Source organism: Argopecten irradians, chromosome 5, assembly GCF_041381155.1.
Source record: "Argopecten irradians isolate NY chromosome 5, Ai_NY, whole genome shotgun sequence".
Classification (NCBI taxonomy): Eukaryota; Metazoa; Mollusca; class Bivalvia; order Pectinida; family Pectinidae; genus Argopecten; species Argopecten irradians.
The window spans coordinates 40747996-40758573 of NC_091138.1; the positions used below are offsets into that span (position 1 = coordinate 40747996).

Consider the following 10578-nt stretch of genomic DNA (forward strand, 5'->3'; position numbering starts at 1 on the left):
AAGTTGGGAATGTCCAGCTCCACGACTGTGTCTGTAAGACTCTCAACGTGTTAGAGACAGATAAATGATACGTAAATACAAAATGTAGACACTGCCTCTCCAGTGACCATATCGATCTTTACACACTACGGATTTTGTTTATCAAAAATGTTATTATATCAAATAAATGTCTTCATTTAACATGTACTATTAGGACACCGGTCTGATTATTTCTATAGTATTGCATGAGCTCGTGCACTCTGATGGAGCTAATTGGGTATTGACGGGTCGCTAGCTATCAATCAAATCATCCAGGTATCGCATACATATGACTTAAAATTTTGCTACGTCATTGAATAGGTACACGTGGGTGTAAGTGCACGAGTCGTGGATATAAACACCAAGTTCCATTTGGTAACGAAACTTGTAGAAAGGACACTCAATAATCATAAAACTTTAGACTGCATCTTATAATTGCTCTCCCGCTTTTCAACAGATCTATCAGAGTTACGCCCCTTCGTTTCACTACGAATCCGTAAGTAAAGTCCCATGGATCAGAGTTTGACACCCTTATATCTCTACGGCCTAATAATCCGAAGGCCCGTTAGTCCGAAGGCCAATTAGTCCGAAGGTCCACCATTAACGGTATTATACCATAAAGGGGCCTAAGGACTATTAGGCCCTAGGGACATATCATACGCAGGAAATCTTGCATATGTTTGGTGTTGTTACCTCATCTTAGGCCTTCGATATGTATTTTCTTATGTTATTAATGATTTTAAGAAACCTTTAGATATTACTCCTGAAAGGTAGTGGGCCTTTAAAGATGCTCCACCGCCGAGAGAGCATAAATGATATTCATCATTTGAACAATAATTAGTATTTAATCGTGTATACACAAGTCTAATTAACACAAAAAATGATATGAAATAATTTATTTTGCCTTTGGGTCATGCGCAATCATTTTTTTTATCCATATAGGATATAGTGCCACGGAACTTTTTCGGGATGCAATTAATTATTTTTTATAATTTTAACTTGAAGTAAAAGTTGAAGCTCAAACTTTGCAACGGCGGTAATGGTGTAAGGTAAGTAACTTTTGTAACTGAAGAAAAATAATAAATCGTCTACTGCTCTTTTTGATAGTGAAAAAATACCATTTATCGGTATAAGATTGTTTTTAAAGGATGTCTGAGACGTCTTTTTTTTTCTTTTTTTTTTTTTTTTTTTTATTAAACTTTTTGTACCTATTAGATTTTTAGAAATAGGAGTTCAGACCATAAATGAAAATGGAAGAAAAAATAAGGAAAAGGTTGCTCTTTCTGAATCAGACAGAAAAAAAGGGGTGGGGGGGTGGGTGATCGTGTGCGTTTACTTTTTTGTCCCATTTCAATATCTGTTATTTTTAAATATTTTAGAGTAAAAAAAAATGAAAGTGCTAAACTTAACAGGGATACAACATCAGGACAATCCAGGAATTGTTTAGTAATGATAGTTTACCAAAATTTCCTCCAAAACAATCGTTTTATGAATATATCTGCATTTCCGGTTTATCCCAGCTAGAAATTAACAGAAATCATCTTGTGTTGAGTGTGAATTTTCCTCAGTTAAGCCATGACCTATTCTTTACGTGTGCCAGCCAGTTTCACCTTGAAGCATTTCTATACAGGATTACAGAGTAGAAACATGCACTTTGATATTAAAAAAAACCCATCTATTTTAATATCTGTAATTCGTATATCTATTGTGGATAGCCTTGACAGGAAAAGCAATTTCACAGCGTATAAACAATTTTCAAAGTGACATGTCTGAAGGGAAAATATCAAATGTACTAAACACATATGCACAGCTTCTTTCCCTGAATGAGAAGCAACTTCCTGGTTTGCCAACACATTTGCTGTGTTGACTTCCTGAAGTTGTGCACATGGATTCACATTTCATTGTGACGTAAAAACATAAGTACTTGCCCTATTTAGGTTAATTACAATAACCATCGAGCTTGTGTACTGCCTCTATCCTTGTTTTTTATAACAACATACCGCATCAGCACTACCTATGCATGTTGTTCACGCAAAATCCACGAATAAAAGTGTTAAAAGACTCACTACCTTCCGAAACGGCTTTTATTTTTTAAAATGAGAATGTACAACGAGATATCGATAATTTAAAGAACAAAAGTTATTAACTTACCGTTAATACTTCATTTATCATCGCCTTCTGAACAACTAGTTTAATTCAAATAAATGATATGTTAATTTTTATAACGCGGGTCGTCTTATGTCCCCCCCCCCCCCCCCCCCCCCCCCCCCGGTCGTTCTAAATACCGCGAGGTAGTTGAATGTCACTGCGCCAGAAGGCAAACAGAAATGAATCTTCACTGTTATCATATATTACGTAGGAAATCGTGCATATGTTTGGTGTTGTAACCTCATCTTAGGCCATCGCTATATATTTTCTTATGCTATTGATGTTTTTTAGAAACCTTTAAATTTTGCTCCGGAAAGGTAGAGAGCCTTTGATATAAAGATCATTGAAGTAAATTAAAACTAAAACAACAGACAGATATGGTATTTTAAGATAAATATTAGTGTTTCAGTAGTGTAGGAGTTCTCTCTCACCCAAAAATAGAAATTTCAAGTTGGGAATGTCCAGCTCCACGACTGTGTCTGTAAGACTCTCAACGTGTTAGAGACAGATAAATGATACGTAAATACAAAATGTAGACACTGCCTCTCCAGTGACCATATCGATCTTTACACACTACGGATTTTGTTTATCAAAAATGTTATTATATCAAATAAATGTCTTCATTTAACATGTACTATTAGGACACCGGTCTGATTATTTCTATAGTATTGCATGAGCTCGTGCACTCTGATGGAGCTAATTGGGTATTGACGGGTCGCTAGCTATCAATCAAATCATCCAGGTATCGCATACATATGACTTAAAATTTTGCTACGTCATTGAATAGGTACACGTGGGTGTAAGTGCACGAGTCGTGGATATAAACACCAAGTTCCATTTGGTAACGAAACTTGTAGAAAGGACACTCAATAATCATAAAACTTTAGACTGCATCTTATAATTGCTCTCCCGCTTTTCAACAGATCTATCAGAGTTACGCCCCTTCGTTTCACTACGAATCCGTAAGTAAAGTCCCATGGATCAGAGTTTGACACCCTTATATCTCTACGGCCTAATAATCCGAAGGCCCGTTAGTCCGAAGGCCAATTAGTCCGAAGGTCCACCATTAACGGTATTATACCATAAAGGGGCCTAAGGACTATTAGGCCCTAGGGACATATCATACGCAGGAAATCTTGCATATGTTTGGTGTTGTTACCTCATCTTAGGCCTTCGATATGTATTTTCTTATGTTATTAATGATTTTAAGAAACCTTTAGATATTACTCCTGAAAGGTAGTGGGCCTTTAAAGATGCTCCACCGCCGAGAGAGCATAAATGATATTCATCATTTGAACAATAATTAGTATTTAATCGTGTATACACAAGTCTAATTAACACAAAAAATGATATGAAATAATTTATTTTGCCTTTGGGTCATGCGCAATCATTTTTTTTATCCATATAGGATATAGTGCCACGGAACTTTTTCGGGATGCAATTAATTATTTTTTATAATTTTAACTTGAAGTAAAAGTTGAAGCTCAAACTTTGCAACGGCGGTAATGGTGTAAGGTAAGTAACTTTTGTAACTGAAGAAAAATAATAAATCGTCTACTGCTCTTTTTGATAGTGAAAAAATACCATTTGTTAGTGGTGGAGCATCTTTAACATAAAAACTATTCGCATGGAATAATTATTGCGTTCGCACGCAATGCTAATATGTTCACACGTACGCAACAGTTATTCCGTTCGCGTTCGCATGCAGTATTGCGTTCGCAAAGAACTTTGTATCTATCATGTCCTAGTCCAGCCGAAGCAATAAAGGGTAACTGCATGGACGACAAAAAAAGCGAAGGATACCACACAATCGCAGATTTATGCATTTTCAGAACAAACTTTAAGGGTATAGGCAAAAATATCTTGAAAAATAGTATGGTGAGGTTGATACTTTGTATCGTTTTTTATGCATATGCTAAGGAATGGATCTTCAGATCAAAACGAGACAATTTTAAGGCATTTTTCACGAACAAATTGTCCAGATTTAGCTAAAAAAATTTACAATGTTTTGTTTTATTGCCGATTTAACTTTTTTTGTTATAGGTATGCATTTTATTGCTCATACTGAAGTTATGAACACGGTATGGGGATATTCGTTATATGTCAAAAGAATTTAAAGGAGGGAGATATCTAAACTCTTTAGTACATATGTTCAAACAACTTCAAGAAAATTGAACCTTGAAACATCCACTTTTCATTACACTAGTCATCAGACCCTATAAGTTATTGACAATACTTCCCGAGCAAAATTTTAATACCAGATGATCTAACCCTAAGGAATCAAAGACCAAAAATAATGAGATCGAAATTATGTTTTATTTGAAAAATATACTTGAAGTTGGATAATCCCAAGTGAAAACGATTGGATAAATTGAGAATTCTGTATTCAAGCTCAAAAAGTAAAATTATGGTAAGTTTGGAACGCGTGAGAAAATCTTGTTTTTCTTTTTCTATAAGCTGTGCCAATTCTTCATAATTTTTTTTTATTTTGGTAGAAGATTAAATTTGATGTTGAGTTACAAAAGTTTTGCGATCTTTACACCGTTGAAGTGCTTGGTTGATTTTCTGATCCCCTTTGTATCATCTCTTTAAACACCTTTAACTTAACTTCGCCAATTTCATGTGGTTTACACAGGTGATGTTGTCCATAGCTGTTGTCTTTTAGACATATCATACATATGCCTTTGTCACAAGAAACACAGAACAAGACAGTAATTTCACCAGGATGTACACCACACAGTGTCTCTGGATTCTTTGCTGCTATACCGTCTCTGATAAATAGACTGAAACAGAAGTAGTTCATTAGTTTAATGTCATATTAACAGTTATAGCCATGTAATGATGTGTCAGGTTTGTTGGTGGAGGAAAGACAGAGTATCCAGAGAAAAAGCATCGACCAGCTGTCTATTCGAACTAGCGACCTAGAGGTGGAGGACGTGTGGTGGTAATATATAGAGACATCTTAACCACTCGGCCACCGCGCGGTCCCTAAACAGAGAGGGAACATTCATAGAATTTGTGTCAATCTAAACCCATCTGCTATCAAGTAAGCAAAACTCTTTACATTTCTTCGAAATATCTAAGTAGCCTTGAGACAGGATGTCGTAAAGTCTGTGGTATGTTGAGATGGAGGGCTTAGTATGATGACATTGATATTATGAAACGAATACTTTCATTCCTTGGTTGATGGACTCAAAGACATGGCATAGACTAACTGGCCATTTCCGCGGTCATGTGAGTAAAGAAAAAGTCCAATGGGCCCTAACGGACTCTTAGATTACAATAACCTATTTGATCCGTCTGACCTTGAATGAAGGTCAAGGTCGAACTTTGTAGCCCTTTATTCTAGCATGTTACAGTCCCAATATCATGTCCTTGTGCACGTGTATCATTACTCATTAACGAGAACTTCTTTTAGGGTTTTAACCAATATAACCCCTTATGCCTTTAATGAAGGTCGAGGTCATTTAAGAATATAGTCTCATGGTAATGGAGACAGATCATGATATTTTCATGCAGATGCTTGAGTTATGACAGTGCCCCAAGCTCTTCAAGCATTTGAATGACCGAACTTTGATTAATATCCCATTTGCTGAAGTTTTAATTTATGAATAAATTATTTGATAAGTTTTAAAATTAACAACATTAATTATCACATCAACCTTATATTGCTATTTCATGGTAAATATATATTGATTAAATATCATTGTTCATTTTAAAACTAACAGTTTTGACATCTAGGCTATTTTGTAAAAGGAAAACTTACAATGAATGTATAAAAAGGATACATAATAAGCGAGATAACTCTATTGTGATTAACGTCATTTTCAATGAAAAAATGAATGTTTTATGGTGCTAAAAATGCTCTATCTTGAAAAATTATGGTTCAATTTTCTTGAAATTGACTTAATAAAAACAACTAGGTCACTTTTTAGTCTATTATTTTTCTATAAAAATTGAACTTAACGATTTTGATCTATTTTCATTATTGTGAGAATGTTTTAGGTAATTTACATGCATTTTTTTACCTAATTTCCACCAAAAATTATCACTCAAAATTAATTAAGACTAGAAGTAAAGCATTTTTCCTTGAAAAAGCATTGATATATATCACATCAATTTAACAATACATATATTATAGAACATTTCTGTTTACGGGGCCGATTTAGTGCAGAATAATGTTGTTTTTTCATACGTAGAAACTACTCAAAAAACGACAAATTTGAATATTGATTTAGAAAAAATGGATGGTTCAATTTCTTTGAAATTTTGACAGAAGATGCATAACAACACATTTACTTCATAAATCAAATATAAAAAATATTGAACACGGGAAAATTTTGGGGAATGTGAGACTACCACCATAAATGAACTTGGTAGCCCTTCATTTCAGCATGCTCTATGCCCAATATCAGGTCTCTATGGTATTTTTTATTGACAATTTGTCCATAATTTTGACTGTCATCTCATACTGGTAATTTTGATAACGTTTTATTCCTTGTCTAATGTTCTTTTCTCTATTTATATACGATTATAAAACGTGTACATCTCCCATGGAGAAAAGAAAACTGAAGGGTCGCGAAATCCACACTTTTTGTAGAGAACCTGAAGACCTCTTTAACTGTTATGTTATCATAATCAAGCTATCATGTAAGACCTTCATTCAATGTCTAAAATTCTGAGTCGCCCATTTTGCTATCATGGAAACGGGAAAGAAGACATGTTGTAAATGATTTTTTGTTATTGAGCATACTTCATAACCAATATATACATATATACTCCCTCCATAAATCTGACAATATCTAAATTTCAGCCAATCAGAGGCTTTCCATTTTCGTTACTATAGTAAACAATATATTCGAAAGTGTTAGCATTATATTCACCATCCTAAATTATTAATCGCCACTTTATTCAAACACCGGCACTGTCAGTTCAACAAAGGTGAAGGAGATGATTTTGGTGGAATATTTTCTGTTCTGTGACTGTATCTGTGAAATATGTGTATATTAATAGTAACGAGTCTGTAAAGACAAGAAAACGAATGGCTACTCGTTCATTCTGTCGCTTCTATTTTGTTTTGATTGTAAAAGAAAAAGTAGACGATTACATGGATGCAGAAATATATAATCTTATCAGCATTATGTCGTTAACGGCGAGACCCCTGCCTAATAAGTCAAATTTACTATTACAATGCTACATATATTTCAAAGTGAACAGTCGGGCAAGGATGGCTAAAGTCGGTAAAAATGGTGTGAATGTATCCAGTATAATTTCTTATGAAATGGAAAAATAAAAATCTCTCGTCAAAATCTGTCTGCGTACGAAGAAATTAATTTAAAGTATGGGAATTCTAAAACGTCCTCCCGGCACACTATGTCCGTGGTTACATTTCCACACAGCCTCGCTTTCAATGCTTTCGACTTTTCTTTACTTTAATGGTCAGAAATGGGAAACTAAGCAGAACTTGACAGTCGTATTAATATGTGAGAACTTTTGGAAGGCCAATGAACGCATTTAGACTGGTTTTCTTTGCCCGACTATTCACTTTAAGTATGCCGTGAATATATGCATTCATTGCATTATATACCAGAAAGAATGAATATTGGAACCTTAATTTTACATCTTAATTAAGTACACAGAGTAACACATACAACAGTTAAGCGACTGACGAGACACTAAATAAAATTCTTTGTATGTGGTTGGTCAGGTTTTTTTTTATCTCCTGAACTTCCTTCAGTTTTACTATGAGATAGAACAAGGGTGGATACCACAACAGTGAAAGTAACCCATCGAGTATCGAGGATGAATGGCTGGATATGTGAATACAGTGTGACATCCAATGCAATACAATATGGAATATACGAGAAACAACTATTTTTATATTTTTAAGCTAAAGTAAAATTAGAAGCTCAAACTTTTCGATGGTAGGTAATGGTTTAAAGTAAGTAACTTTTGTAACTTAAAAAAATACTAAATCGCTTGCTCCAGTTTTTGATAGTGAAAAAAATACTATTTGTCAGCGGAGGAGCATCTTTAATTGAAAATTATATTGTTTTGTGTAATTTGATTAACAAATAACGATTGACGAATAAGTTTCTCTCGAAATCTAAAAATTACCATTATACGACAGGTACTCCTAAATGCGCACGTTTACATCGGTTTAAACAGTATTTATTCATACTAATCAATTAATGACCTGTTTGAGGTCACATATGGTGTTATAACGCCTTGGTAAAATTTAAATAATGACTGATGTCATTATTTTAGATCCACCAATGTGTTATAACACCAAATATTTACACTTGCTATAGGCTTGTTTCACTATATGCAAATACTAGCCGATTTTGTTTACCATAACTGCATGGTAACATTGAACTTTGAACTTGCGTAACGTACCGCATAGAATATATTCTTAGAGGAATTGCTCCATACAAGCACGGTTAACATAAAAGCGAAATCCAATCCCTATATGGACCGAATCAAATGTCGTTAATTTTCTATATTAGATCAGACTATAAATTAGTATTTGATATAAGAGCGCGCCTTGAAGATGGCCACACAGAAACTTGGTACGAATTCCTAACCAGCAGTATTTATTAGGTCAATCATCTGACCCAAAGGGTCAGGATGACCTATAGTCATCATGCTTTGTCCGTCGACGTGCGCTGTGCGTCGTGCGTAAACTTTTACATTTAAAACGCTATTCCTCCTCAACCCTTGAGTGGATTACTTCCATATTTGGTGTGAAACATCATTTGGGAAAGACAATCATATTTTTTATAAATGAGCCTGGTCCGACCCCTAGGGGCTGAGGGGCGGGACCCCAAAAGGGCAAATTTTCATAATTTTAGCTTTAAAATCCTACTCCTCTTTCGTACTTGGATGGGTTTCATTTATATTTAGTATGAAACATCATTGGGGAAGGACAATCATATATTATATAAATGAGCCTGGTCCGACCCCTAGGGGCTGAGAGGTGGGGCACCCAAAGGGCTAGTTTTCTTAATTTTAGCTTTAAAATCCTACTCCCCCTTCATCCTTGGATGGATTTCATCCATATTTGGTGTGAAACATCATTGGGGAAGGGCAATCATATTTATATAAATGAAATTGGTCTGACCCCTAGGGGCTGACGGGTGGGGCCCCAAAAGGGCAAATTTTCTTAATTTTAGCTTTAAAATACTACTCCTCCTTCATCCTTGGATAGATATCATCCATATTTGGCGTGAAACATCATTGGGGACGGACAATCATATTTCATATAAATGAGCCTGGTCCGACCCCTAGGGGCTGAGGGGTGGGGCCCCAAAAGGGCAAATTTTCGTAATTTTAGCCTTAAATTACTACTTCCCCTTCATCCTTGGATGGATTTCATCCATATTTGATATGAAACATCAATGGGGAAGGATAATCATATATTACATAAATGAGCCTGGTCCGACCCCTAGGGACTGCGGGGCGGGGCCCCAAAAGGGCAAATTTTCTTAATTTTAGCTTTAAAATCCTACTCCTCCTTCAAAATTGGATGGATTTCATCCATAAATGGTGTGAAACATCATTTGGGAAGGACAATCATATATTATATAAATGAGCCTGGTCCAACCCCTAGGGTTGAGGGGTGGGCCCCAAAAGGGCAAATTGTCTTAATTTTAGCTGGCCCATTTCCTGTTTTCAGGTTTTGGTCTCCGATCTCAATGAAAATTGGTCTAAAGGGGTTTTAATTGATGCCGAACAACATGCAATCATTTTCGTAAAGATTTTGGTATTCCAATATGGCCGCTGGCCCACTTCCTGTTTTTATATTTTTGTTTCTGATTTCAATGTAAATTAGTATATAGGGGTATTAAGGGATGCTGATCAATATGATAAAATTTTTGAAAGAATGTCGCTGGGCCAACGTCCTGTTTTCAAATTTTTGTCTGCAATTCATTTAATATAAAAGTTCCTCAAAATTTCTTCCGAGATGTTCATACACTGTGCAACTGCATTCTTGATTTGTTGTAGGTGTGGGTAGGGAGGGGAAGGGAGAGGGTCGTTTAGGGGATTATGAAATGGTGTCTATTACAATGAGTACTCGTTTTAGCCTTAAAATCCCCTACTCCTCCTTAACCCTATAGAGTGGATTTCATCCATATTTTGTGTAAAACATCATAGGGGAAGGACTATCATATATTATACAAACTAGTTAGGCCCGAGCCTTTGGGACAGAGGAGCGGGGCTCAGAAGGAGGGAACTTTGATGAAATCTGGCTTTAAAAGCCTACCGCTCCTTAACCCTCGATTGGATTAATGGATCCATATTTTATGTGAAACATTACTGGGGAAGGACAATCAGATTTAATATAAACGAGTTAGGCCCGACCCTTGGGGATAGAGGGGCGGGGTTCAGAAGGGGGAACTTTAGGTGAGGACA

General features: G+C 35.6%; 1 protein-coding gene across 1 annotated transcript in view; it reads left to right on the top strand.

Annotated features, from left to right (window-relative positions):
• LOC138323854 (exportin-6-like) overlaps nt 1–10578 on the top strand; it is a 603808-nt gene that overhangs the window by 544110 nt on the left and 49120 nt on the right. The window lies entirely within an intron of this gene.